At 39.0% G+C, this 12,817-nt stretch overlaps 1 protein-coding gene across 3 annotated transcripts in view; it reads left to right on the top strand.

The window, feature by feature from the left end:
- Positions 1–12,817, top strand: part of NDST2 (N-deacetylase and N-sulfotransferase 2) — a 126,125-nt gene that overhangs the window by 15,851 nt on the left and 97,457 nt on the right. For 2 of the 3 annotated variants that reach the window (XM_074544788.1, XM_005481449.4), the window contains exon 2: positions 8,045–8,123. The exons of the other annotated variant lie outside the window; for it this stretch is intronic. The gene's annotated coding sequence lies outside the window, so the exon portion shown is untranslated. The remainder of the gene's footprint in view (positions 1–8,044; positions 8,124–12,817) is intronic. 3 annotated transcript variants of the gene reach the window in all.

Consider the following 12,817-nt stretch of genomic DNA (forward strand, 5'->3'; position numbering starts at 1 on the left):
AGTGCTTTATTGCCATCTATGTCTTCTTGTCCCACTGTTTTCCTTCATATCCTGTTTTGCCTTCTCAATGCTGAAGTCAAAATATATACTGCTAAAACTAGAGATTTTTTTTTATCTTGGAGAATAAATTTGTAGTTGGAATTGTTTTCATCCAAACTTGAAGTTCTTTTTGCTTTCCTGCAATTTTTTGGATACTACAGTTGAAAGGATACTGGCCATGTATTAGTGCATATGTGGCTGGAAAGGATATGTGGAAGTGAAAGTCAAAATCTGGTATTTTCTTTCCTTCTGTTTTTTAAGACAGAAACTAAATATAGTGAATGTTAAACAGATGGCTATGCTGTCGCATAATAAATATTTAAAGAAAATTAAATTATGTCCTGCCTGCTCGCTGACGACAGTTCCAGCCCCCATAGTAACAGCAGTAATAATAATAGGAGGATTTACTGTGTATTTATTTTTTAATTCTCAAAGTGAGCTACCTAGCAAGGTCATTTGAGGAGATATTTTTTAATATGGGAAAGATAAGTGATGTACTTGAGGTCATCCAGCATGTCAGAGAGTCTCTTGAAAGAGTGTGCAGGGTCCCCTTGACTTCCAGACAGTGTGTTTCCATTTTAAACCATGCTGATTTGCAAATACTCGAGTACTTCCTACAGAACTTTGGGCTTTGATGTGTTTTTTTTCCTGAATTCCAACCAAATTGTTCATAAATGTTAAGTTGCCAAGAGGAGATAATAAAACTAGGCTTGCATTCCTGTCCAGAAAAAAAAACTCCCTGCACTTTAGGTCCTCCTGAGAGTTTTGTTGTGAAGAGACAGTGGTGGATGCCAGAGAGATGACGAAGACTTAGCTGAAATGAGGGGTTTTATTTATACAGCTGAGTTTCATCTTGTGGTATTAATAGCATACAGGCGTTTCTTTTGGAGAGAGGGGATGGATACTGTATTTAGCAGAGGTCGGTGTGTTACTCTTTCTGCCATGAGCAGGAAAATCCCATTGCCTTTAACTATTCACACACATTACCTATCTTTACTGGGAGGAGTCTTCTGTAAATCATTCTGATGTTGCAAGTTTGAAAGCTCTGTAAGAGATACAGGATGAGGACAAGAACTGTAATATTTCACTTAAAGGTGAGAAGGCTGGACAGCAGATCAGGTTCATGGCAGTAACAAAGTTCATCTGGCCATGGTCCTCCTCCTTTTCCTCAGGATTCTGCAGATGTGCTGGAGAGCAGGTTGAGTTCATGAATTGTCTCAATTACCTATTTCTTGCTAACTTTTACTGATACTTTTCCATCCTCTGCAAGTAATTATATCCCATAATGGAAGTGGAACTTGTGCTCATTGCATGACAATTCACGTGATGAGAGTAGTTTGCTGCCGTATTGCAGCAGAGTGTGTGATCTGGGGGGTGAGTAGGATGCTTTTTGGATTTGGGGGCAGGTTTTTTTCTAATTGCTGGGGAAATGAGGCCTGGAATTCTTCACTGCCTCTGTAAAAATTTGTCATCTGCCCCAGCTTACACATATATTAATAGTATCATGATCTGTTACATGCATGGTTGGTCCTGTTGCCTGGATACAAACATAAAGTGATTAGAAAGATACCATTAATATGAAGTGAACAAAATAGGTCATAGAAGTACCCAGTTATATGTTTTTCCTGTGTGCCCACCATGCATACTGGTACTTGACTCTTTTGCTTGCTTGTTGCAGATTGTGCTTTGCTCCAATGCTGCATTAGGCTTTTCACTAAGCTGCAAGTGTAACCTGTGTGATGTTTTCTGCCAGCTCTTTCTCTGTGGTTTCTTCCCTGTTCTTTGAAATTTACCCTTATCAGTTTTTCTCACATCATTTGTACCCTTCTGTGGTTACCTTTGTGTATCTGATCAAATGCTGTTGTGTCTCCTGAACTTTTTTCAGTATGCAATTGTATTTTAGTTTCTGCATACTGCATTACTCTTCTTGGTAAATATATGCACTGTGTCACATGAAGGAATATTAAAAATGCTACAAAAGCCCCTTGTTTTTTAACATCTCCCTAGGGTCTTGTGATGGATTTGTTAAGGCTCTGGGGAGATGTCCCTTTCTAACCTAGCTTCTGTTTAGCTCTTTGCTTTTCCATCATTTCCTGCAGCATTTCTGATTTTCTTAATAAAAACACATACTCACTTCTGATACACTCTTAGCTGGTTTTGCATGCTTTTTTTCAAGTGTAGATGAAAATGTCTGTGGCCAGCTTGCTTTTTTTTCAGTGACTCCTTTGTTTCTTAAAGTCTGCACTCTAACTTAAGGCGTGATTTTTCTATTTTCAGCTGTTGTAATGTAGCACTCCATCATACTGTAGTTTTAAGAGTGAAGAAACTAAAGCAATTTTTTAGTTCTGATTTAACAACCAGCTGCTGGAGGTGAACTGCAGTGACAGAGTTCCTCGTTTCCTTCAGTTGTGGGATGAGCTGTTTGCTTAAACCCTGTTGTGCAGGCCTTTGGTATGAACTGGCATGAACTTAGGAGAAGAAGGAAGAATGAAAATAGTGATATTGGCTTCCTAAATGCAGGATGGTGAAGAAAGAAAATATCTCCTGCTTTCTTTTGGAGAATTGTTGCATGTTGTTCAAGCACCGCTGGTTCTGTGAATGAGCGTTGGTGCAGGCGTTACACGTGTGTGTTATTTGGTGATAAGGGAGAGGAGAGGAGCATTGTTTTGTGGTTAATGAGCTTGTAACTGTGATTAGAAAATTAAATCTAGGCCTCTTGCTCTGCTTTTCATGTGAACTTTGGTAGTTCACTCATTGCTGCTTCACTTCTGTTTGTGTAAAATTTGGATAATACTTCTGCTTGTGTGCTGTATCCATTTCTTGTGGAAAGGATGTGGAACAGCATCTGTGTTTTGTTAGGCATACAGAAATCTGATTACATGTACAGATACTGTTAGAATCCTAGTGGTTTTGGTTGGAAAAGGCCTTATAGGCTTTTTATAGGCTTTTGGAAAAGGCCTATATAGGCTAGTTACTAGCACTCCTGCCATGACCAGTGACACCTTTCCACTAGCCCAGGGTGCTCAAAGCCCATCCAGCCTGGCTCGAACACTTCCAGGATGGGGCATCTGCAGCTTGTCTGGATGATTTATTGCTATGCCCCACCACCCTCTTAGTAAAGAATTTCTTCCCAAATAAAACCTGCCCTCTTTCAGTTAGTTTAAAGCCATTCCTATAAGTCCTATTACTGCATGCCCTTGTAAAAAGGGCAGCTGTGTGTTTGGGTAGATACATTATATGCAACAAACCTAGCCTTGGCTGAAGCCTTTTTGTCTGTGCTATAATGTAAATAGAAGTGAGAATATAGTTGAAACAAGTTATAGAAAGTTTTCTCAACAATTTGGTCACAAAACTCCGTTTCCTGTTTTTAACAGTAAGTGAAATTTTTAAGTGTTGCCATAATTATTGTGTGATGGCTTTCAGATGTCATATATCCACACACAAATACATTAAAGAAAGATTGCTGTCTGTCATTTCATCACTTTGTTTCTTTGATGTCATTATTGTTTTATTTTACAGCCAGTCTCCTTTCTGGCTTACTTTGAGGCATAGAATGCACTGATGAGAAATAAAAAAGAAGAGAATGCTGTATCCAGTCACGGAAGTGCTGTGTGTAATACAGTGTCCTGTTCTTAGTACCCAATCTACTGTTTTGGAGGAAGTGATAGAATCTTTGTTTTTTGTGTTATGGAAAATTGATCAATGGAAGAAACTGACCTGGATTGCTCCAGTCTGAACTCAGACTACAGCAGTCCTACATGATCTTTCTCTTTACTGTGTTCTGGAACAATGGACTGCTGCAGATATTTTTGCACACCATATTTGAGGAAAGATGAGGGCCAACTGAAAGTAGCTCAGGTGAACGTAATAGCAAAGGAAACGTGACCTACCAGGAGAGAATGGAACAATCAGAATTATTCAGGCTAGAGGAGTTACAATAATGTAAAAATTTTAAAGTGTGCTGCAAAGAGAGAGAGAAAAAAATCTCTCCTATTCTCTCTGCCCAGAAGTAAAGGGTGTAAATTGTATAATTAGAATTCAGGGACAGCTTTCCAACAGTGCCAGCAGTTAAGCAGTAGACTGGATTGCCTAGAAACCAGGCATACTCTGTCCTGGAAGATACTAGTGGAGATAACAGGCAAATGTGGAAATGCTTTAGGTGTCACTGATCCCAAGCCTGTTGCCTGTGATTTTCAAGGGCACTGAAATGGTTTCTGTATAGTTTCCCTTCAATTTTAGGCCTATTCTTTGTGCTGATAATTTTCATTGGATTTTCATGAGGGTTTATCTTTCTGCTAAATATTGCTTTAATCAAGCTGGAGACTTAAATACATTAAAGGTGAAAGTATAGATTTAGAAAGTGTATGCCAGAGAATGCTAATATATATAATGGGGTTTTTTTTCTAAACATCTTGTTTACTTTTTATACAGTGCTGATCACATGACTGTTTTCACTGACAGACAACATAAATTCCTACAGAGTAACGACAGGAAGTTTATAGCTCATAATTAAAGATCTCTTTTTCTGGCGTTTATTTCTTTCTCATATTTCTCATTTTCTTTGTTGCTATGGTTTCACACTGCCCAGGAGTTCTCTGTTAGAATTTCCTTAAATAATACACATTATTCTGTGCATTTAACCCACCTCACTCAAAGTTGTGTTCAGATGAAATTTTGTTTTCGCCTTCTTTTGCAATTATTTAATAACAATCTGAAAAAAATAGATGCTGATGTTTGAGAACTCCACAAATACCCTTCTTCCATGCTCAAAACTGATCAGTGATTCTTGTTCCATTTCTTTTTGCCAGTTTCCTGCTTGTGACAGTACTTTGTTCTTCTTGCCTGCACACTGACTTGAGTAGCCCTTTGTGAAGGACTCTACCAAATCTTTTGAGAAAGTTCCAATAAACAATGTGTTTTTGTATTCCTTTACTCCATCAAGTTTTTTTCTAATCCTTGGAAGAATTCAGCTCCTTAACGAATCTACCTTGTGTTCAATTCATCTTGTCCCCTCAACTGTGCAGAAATCTTCAGTGTTCGTTCACATGGTCTTAAGGCTTCTCCTTCTGTTTGTTTCTGGGAAGTCTTTGGGTTTTTGCAGACTTCTCAGTTACAGGATGCCAGGCTTACTTTCTGACACTAAGGTGATGCTTACAAGTGGGAATTCAGCACAGGACTCGATGGACATTTTCTGTGGTGTAAGTTCTCACACAGTCCCACTCTCCTGTCCCTGCATAATCTGTGCAGAGTACCATTACAAGTATTTGTGCAGATGCACAATGCACTGAATCTGAAATAGAAAAGTAACCTGTCTCACCACAGGGCAGTGGTGGTATGACAAAGGCAACGTGCTGCTGGGTAATGTGTGGGCAAGGGAAGGGAAGGAAGGGAGACAGCTGCTGCCTTCTAACAGCACCCCTGGCATAACTGTGTGTTGTAACTGGCTTAAGAGACATCAGGTTGTGTGTTTTGGTCACTTGCATTAGATAATTCAGGCTGAGAGTAGGAAATGCTCAACAGGAAGACACAGAAATGTAAACATGGTAGTACTGAAGAATACTCTATTTAGCTGTGTGGAGTCCTTGTATTGTTGTATCTTACTGAAAAAGGGATGGTTTTACACCTTTATTAGAGGCTGGGGTCTTTCTAAACTTCTAAGATGCCAAATGTTATAAGTGAATTAACAGTGAAGACACTAACAGAGGAACTAGAGATAGTAGAACTAATTGGAGAATATAAAAAAAATAGTACTGCCCACTTGTGGGGAGGCCCTGGGGAGAATTCAGTCAAAATGGTTTAACAAGAAATGTGTTTGTGTGTGCTCCGGGGAAGGAGTGAAACTGGAAAAGCACTAGTTGTTCAAACACCAGAAACATTTGAAGTGAATAGCTGCACAGCAGATAAATCAGTTTACAGATGTGTCATGGTAACAGGTGGTAAATTAATACAGTTTTGAGTTACAAAAATTAAAGAGAAGGTCCTTCTTGAACAACCTTCTTGAACAATTGCAAGTTGTACCAGGCTCAAACTTCTTGTTTTTAGATAGATTTAAATGAACTGAAGAGATTGGAGGGACAAATGGCAAAGGAGTATAGACCAGGAGACCTACAGGCACACATGCCTTCTTGGCTATATGATAACCTGAAGTGTAGCTGAGAGATGTGATAAGAGTCTACAAATATTTGAAAGGTGCATACTTGGAAGATAGAAACTAATTAAATTAGTAAAGTGAGAAGGGGCATAACTAGAAATAAGGGAATGAGGTTATAAAATATATTGAAGTATGGAATAGTCTGCCCAAAGGAAAGACTGGAAGAACAAATATATAAAAACAAATATATTATACAGAAGACTGATAGAAATAGTCAGGAAATACTCTAACATCAAAGACTCAATTTACTAATGAAAATAGATTAAATAATTTGGAAATCTTTTACCCATTTAATTTATGTTTGCTTTTGAGGCATTAGAACAAGTTGGCAGACTCTCTTAACTCTTTAATATTGCCTCCATACTGCTTCCTGCTGATTCAAATCTACATTATTGCATACCAGTCTTAGATCCTGTCTTTCTTCAGGAAAAAAGTATTTTAAAAAGGAACAGTTGGGCAAACAGTCCGAAAAGGTATAAGGGGAGAAGAAAGGTGAGTAAGTTTCAGGAATGATTTTTCAAGAATGGTGTCCTGCTGCTTTCTGCTTAAGAGCTGTAGCTGCAGATACATGGGAGCAAACTAGTGCCAGATATAGAGGTCTAGTTGCCCTGGTTTCTTCCTGTTTGCATCTAGTGGGGAAGGTTAAGGGAGCACCTGGACTGTGAATTACTGTTTGTGTTATGTGTGGCCACATGCGCGTGATAGGATGGTGTGAACAGGATTAACACCTTTTTAATGTAGAGGAAGGCAGCAGAGAATTTTTCATTAATGAAATAAAGTGCATCTTAACATTCCATTCAGAAAGTCAGTTTGGCTGCATCTGGACTGATAGCAGCCCTAAGCTGCTTTGTTTGGCTGGTGCCATAGGGTAAACAGTAAAATGTGTTCAGGTTCACTGCTCCCCTCAGTAACTTCTCTGGGTAGGTGCCAGGTGCCTGCTGGGCTCTGCTGTGGTGGAAGTGGACAATGAGAAGTCATCACATGGAGCTGCTACCCCAGACCCCAGCTTGGGGGAGAAAGGACTTGCCTATGCTTGGCATTTGCTGGGTGATTCCTGCAGGCTGGAAGGCAGCCCATGGAATTAATTTGAGGAGATTATTTAAAGAATTTGGAAAGTGTACCAGTCTGGGGATGTCCCTTTGCAAAGCACAAAACCCTGAACCTTTTTTTTCAAACACAACTATGAGACAGCAATTTATATTGCTCCATTTAATTTCTATACATGGTCTCTCCATATCCCCAGGATCAGCTCAGTTGGTCAGAGCATGGTGCTTATAGCACCAAGGCTGTGGATTTGATCCCTGTACAGACCATTCACTTCAGAGTTGGACTCAGCCATCCTTGTGGATCTCTTCCAGCTCAGAATATTCTGTGATTCTGGTATTATGCAGTCTGCACAAGAGTTTCAGTTGCTGTCTGAACTCTGGTATTGAGGACTTCCTATGGGGGCATGTTTTAACTTTCTCATTACAAAGAAATGTTGTTATGTGAAATTTAAGGCCAAGTTCTCTGGCAGTTATAGTCAAGGAAGTTGGAACTCTGTTGCCTGGTAGACTGTTAACTCTTAAAAGAAACCAAGGGGTTCTTAGCATATTTTTTCTCTTCCTGCTTTTGCTTCTGTATACTGGGGGTTGGTTTCCATGATTGACAAATACTGCATTTGCTTTCACTTCACATGTTTTTAGGGAGCCACAATAGTGTGTGCACTGTGTTGAATATTTTCTGTTTAGAACAAAGTGGTTGGTTGCACAGCCTGTGTGCAGTGCTCTTCATATGTGTATAAAATAAAGTACTCTTTGATCTTTCTTTCCTGTGTATCTCTAATCTAGACTCATTCTGGGTTTTTTTTCCCAGCTGGAGGGTGTGCTTGTGAGCCAGGCATTGTTGACTTTGCTCTGTGTGTTGGCTTCTGAACAAAGGCACTGCTGAAAAGGTGAGTGCTTAACTTCCATCCTCTTTGATGCAGGTTTATGTTCAGAGGAACTGATAAATCCAGACTTGCCCAGCCTGTCACCTTAAACTGTATCTAGGTTTGCAATGGAAAAAGTCTAATCTACCAGCTCATAAAATTGCAAGCATCAGCCATCAAAGCACTGTGAGGCTCTGGTTTAGTGTAAATTGTGTGGCATTCTGCAGCACTGGAGACCAGGGAAGCTGACAGGTAGGCATGTTTCATCTCTTGAGCAGATCTGAATTTAGAGCTAGGGAAATATCTGAGATCCTGAAAATAAATGATACAAATGCGATACCCAGCCTGTAATCTACACAGGAAGGGATGGCTGAGGGGCATGCATGACTACATGTTTCCTATATAGTTGTGTGAATTTCTCTTAAGATTCTATGTTTACCACATCAGCTGTCTTCTGAAGGTAGCTGAGTTACCTGAGCATTAACTGAACAGACTTTTATCAAATTGACAGGACTGTTTATAAGATGGATAAGAAATTTAATGGCATTACTCTGCTGTGAGTACTTATCAAGAGTTTTTCAAAATCTTCCCCTTCAGTCAGTGAAATACTGAGTGTGCCAGGCATGTAAAAGTGCAGTGACTAAGGGGAGTGTCAAACTTAGTTGATAGGAAATAAACAAAACTTTGTTTATAGGAAGTTATTAGTATTCTGAAGAAGGGTAGATGAAAGTAAATATATGATATTGTAATGTCTGTATTCGTCTGTTTTCCATGAGACTGCATTAATCATCAACTCAATTTCAAGATGTATCTTTGAAACCATAAAAGGCAAGGCAGGATTCTCCTCCTGGTTTTGTTTGTAGATAAATTTGTCTGGTAAAGCAAGATCTTGTTCTGTGATTATCTTGCTCTGTGATTTCAATGAGAAGAACCTATCTGACCAAGGACTCTTACAGTCTCCTAACTGAGGGACACTAAAATCAGTAGTTTACTGCATACAACTCCAGAAGTAGTTCTGTGTGGCAGAAGTATGTTCCTAGCTGACATTTGACATGACAGTATGCATTGAATTTAAAATTCCATTTGGTTTGCAATGTTTCCTCGGTCAGGAAGTGGGGAATGCAATCATGATGAATACAATATCAAGAAAGATTAGCAAGCAAGAAATAAGTTTAATTCAAGAGGTAGCAGGTAAATGTAAGGCTCTGTCCTGGAAGAAGTTACAGTTATGAAATTGTAATTTTATTAAATAATCGTAAAGAATAATCCTCTGTACCTGGGGGCTTGTAGAGAATAATCATTTCTAATAAGGTTGAGTTTAGCAATTACAATGGTACTCTTGAGGCTAAGCGTTTTTGGTCTTTCTACCGTTAGTGCTAAGTCATGTGAGACTTCGTGATACAACTGAGCTGAGTTTGGGGTTTTTTCTTCTAAAGCTTGCTGTTGTAGACAAGGCTCTAAAAGTGAGTAAATCTTGTATGTTGAAGAAAACTGTAAGGGCAGTTACTGATGAGCCATGTGTTTTTGTGCTTGTCCTCTAGAAAACATGAATTTCTTTAAAAGAGCCAAACCTTCCCCCATCCCAAGCAACTCTCTTAATTTTATTTCTGAGTGTGATGCTTTTATGAAATATGTAGCCTAAGGAATCTGCATCAAGTTGCTTCTTTCCTCCTGTCATTTCTCTCACCCTTCTAAATGAGTTACTCTTTGCCCTCTGCTGTAGCCATGTAACTGGCTGAACTGTGAATGTGCAGTGACTTGGTGCAGCTACAAAAGCAATATATAATGCACAAGCCAGGTTTTTTAATGAGACAGCCTGATGAGACCAGAGATACAAACATCACTGGATTTAGTGATGTAGTTTTAGGTATCAAAAGAAGCTGATTGCTCATCCCTCCTGTTTGGTGGCATCTGTTTCTTTGTACTTTGATTTGTGATGCAGGAAGGTCTCAATATCTTTTTTGATACATGTAGAATCTGTAGAGGCATCTTTGGAGTCCTTAATTAGCATACTGCATTTTCACTTCCTTTTCCATACCAAGAGAATGGATGATTTGGAAGTGGTTGTATGTACGTAGATTTACTGCTGGAAAACTTTCTAAGATCCTTTTTGAGAGTCTCACTCACCAGAAATTCAGGCACAGGGCAAAGTTTTGGACCTCTATGTTGAAAACACCAGATTTGAACATGGAGTTGTGTTCTGCTGAGAGCCGTGGGCACATAGGGCTGTATTAGCAGCAACTGCCTGAAGCAGACCCCTCCTGCTGAGGAATCTTTTTCCACCAGACATCTCCCCCTCCAGTAGGCATCCTTGTGATTCCTTTCAGATGTGCTGGCCGTTGTGGATTTGCATGTATGAGGATGGATATTGCAGTGAATTTGGTGTCTCTCCCAAGCTGGCAGGGTTGTTCCCAGCTGTCAGTGACTCACAGTAGCCGAGTTGCTGTCTCAGAGTTCAAGTTAATGGAATCTGCAGTTCAGTTTCCCTTGATTTGTTTGGCAGAGATGAAATTTCCCATGAACTAGCAAGAGTAGGAGGGAGAGTCCATATTCAAAGTAGTAGCTTTGAAGATGTGTTGGGTCTGAAAAATCTGTGAGAAACGCTGTCCTTACTTCCTAAGCTCTTCCTTGGGAATAGCTCCTCCTCAGGTGTTTCCTTTTGTTTAGTCTAGCTTCTTCCACTGTACTTACTGCCAACAATTTCTGATTTCCAGAACTGCATTAAATATGTAATAAATGTATGCCACATGATTGTCATCTTATTCTTTCTCTGAATGGATGGCAAACTTCATTTGGATTTAGAGATTCTGTTTTCTCAGCAGGTAACTACTTTATGCCAAAGAAAAAGGGCATAAATGTCATCAATGCAATTCATTCATAGAATTAATTTATTTACTGGGTGAAAAGTTAGATTTTTATCCTGTCTTTTTTGCCACTTGACATTTTTACCAAGCAGGTTATCTTATGGAAGGATATTTGAAATAACTGGAGTGTACCACATACAATGGGGACGTGGTTTTTACGTGTTGATTTTGACAGTTGTTCTGATAGTGTGTGATTCCTCTAGAGAGCCTGCTGGACTGCTATAGAGCTCAGTTTGAATGTAGGCAGTATTAAGTGCTGGCTAGTGAACAGCACTGATTCTTCCAGAATCAGGAGGAACCTTTGAATTTTGTTTATTTTCTTGGAAGGCAGCTTTTAAGTGATTGAGAATCACTATCACTTTCCAAAATAAATAGGTCTTTTGAAACTTATTTGCCTTCTTGTTGCTCTGTTACAGAGTATCAGAATACTGCAAGCAAGTTCAGTCTGAACTCTTGTAGCTGGATTATAATGCATGTAAACCTCGGGCATGTGTATGAAGAGTATTTTCTAGTTCAGGGTGCTGTTAGAAAATGCATGTGAGTCCAAGAAAATAGCAGATGTTTGCTGTTCAATGTTGTGGCTTTTCTATTGTCATTAATCTATTAGAAGAAAGCTCAGAGTAAGAAGATGATATTCAGTTCACTAATCAGTAAGCAAAGAAGGGAAGAAGTAATAGATACAGTTTTATTTTCTGTTTATGCTAAGCAAGAACAGCCCAAGAAGATTAAATGTGTTTATATTTCAGACTTCAGGTGTATTTTTCCATTAAGCAGGATTGTTTTCTTCTCTCCAGCTCTCTGTTTGCTTCTGTTGTCTACCCTTTTATAAACAGTAATCCTGTCTTTTTCAATGGAATTACAGATAGTGAAACTCCTCTGATGTAGCACAGATTTGCCAAATTGAGTTTATAGGGCATAATATTCATAGTGAGGTTAAGGACCCTTTCGAGGTACTACTCTCTATTACTACAAAGTGCTTGTTTTACTGTCTGGTAAAAATGTTTGGTTTTTTTTTTTGCATCCACCATCACAGGGAAATATTGAAATAGTTGTCCTGCCCCACAGTTACTCTCAGGGCATGTGGAGGGCAAGAGTTTCGTGTGTTGACTGAAGACCTGTTTGCATGAATGCATTGAGAAAAGGTAAAATCAGTGTTTTACAGCTAGGAAGTCAGTATGTAGTAAACTCAAATACCAGCAAGTACCTTAAATCATGGTGTAGACTTATTATTTTGAAAAAATGTTTACCTGAGTTTGCTGTGTCTTTAGCTTTCTTTCTAAATACCTGAAGAATGAAAGCTCCTGTATATGACAAGGAATTTTCTAATGATCTCCTCTACTGATTTCAGTGACATATTAAATTCTGCAGAAGTCATACAGTACATGCAAAAGTTCTTTGTTTATTGTTGGATTTTTTCATGTTGGTGTTGTGGCACTGACTTTGGTGGTTGTTCAGAGTCCTAAGAGCAGTCTTTGCTAGAGGACATGTTGTAATTAATATCAGACTGATTGGAATAACCTGTGGACTTAAGAAATGTACTAGAAATTGTGCTTAGGAATGTACAGTAGGTGATAATACTGAAAATATTGTGTAGATACTGTTTGTTACCCAGACTTCAACATGCAGTGTTTTCTAGTCACCTTGGAGCCTAGGAAAGGATACAAGAGAAGCGAGGGCAGAGAGCTACATACACAAATGAGAAGTACCACTGTACCAGATAAATGATTCTAACTTTTTAAAAGTGTTGGATACTTCAGCACAGGGTATTTGGAAGCCCTCAGGCATGCACGATTAAGGGAAAGGAGGAAAAAAAGAGCCAGATAGAAAACAGATATAAACTTGCACAGTTGTCCA

Source organism: Zonotrichia albicollis, chromosome 7 (assembly GCF_047830755.1).
Source record: "Zonotrichia albicollis isolate bZonAlb1 chromosome 7, bZonAlb1.hap1, whole genome shotgun sequence".
In the NCBI taxonomy this organism is placed as follows: domain Eukaryota; kingdom Metazoa; phylum Chordata; class Aves; order Passeriformes; family Passerellidae; genus Zonotrichia; species Zonotrichia albicollis.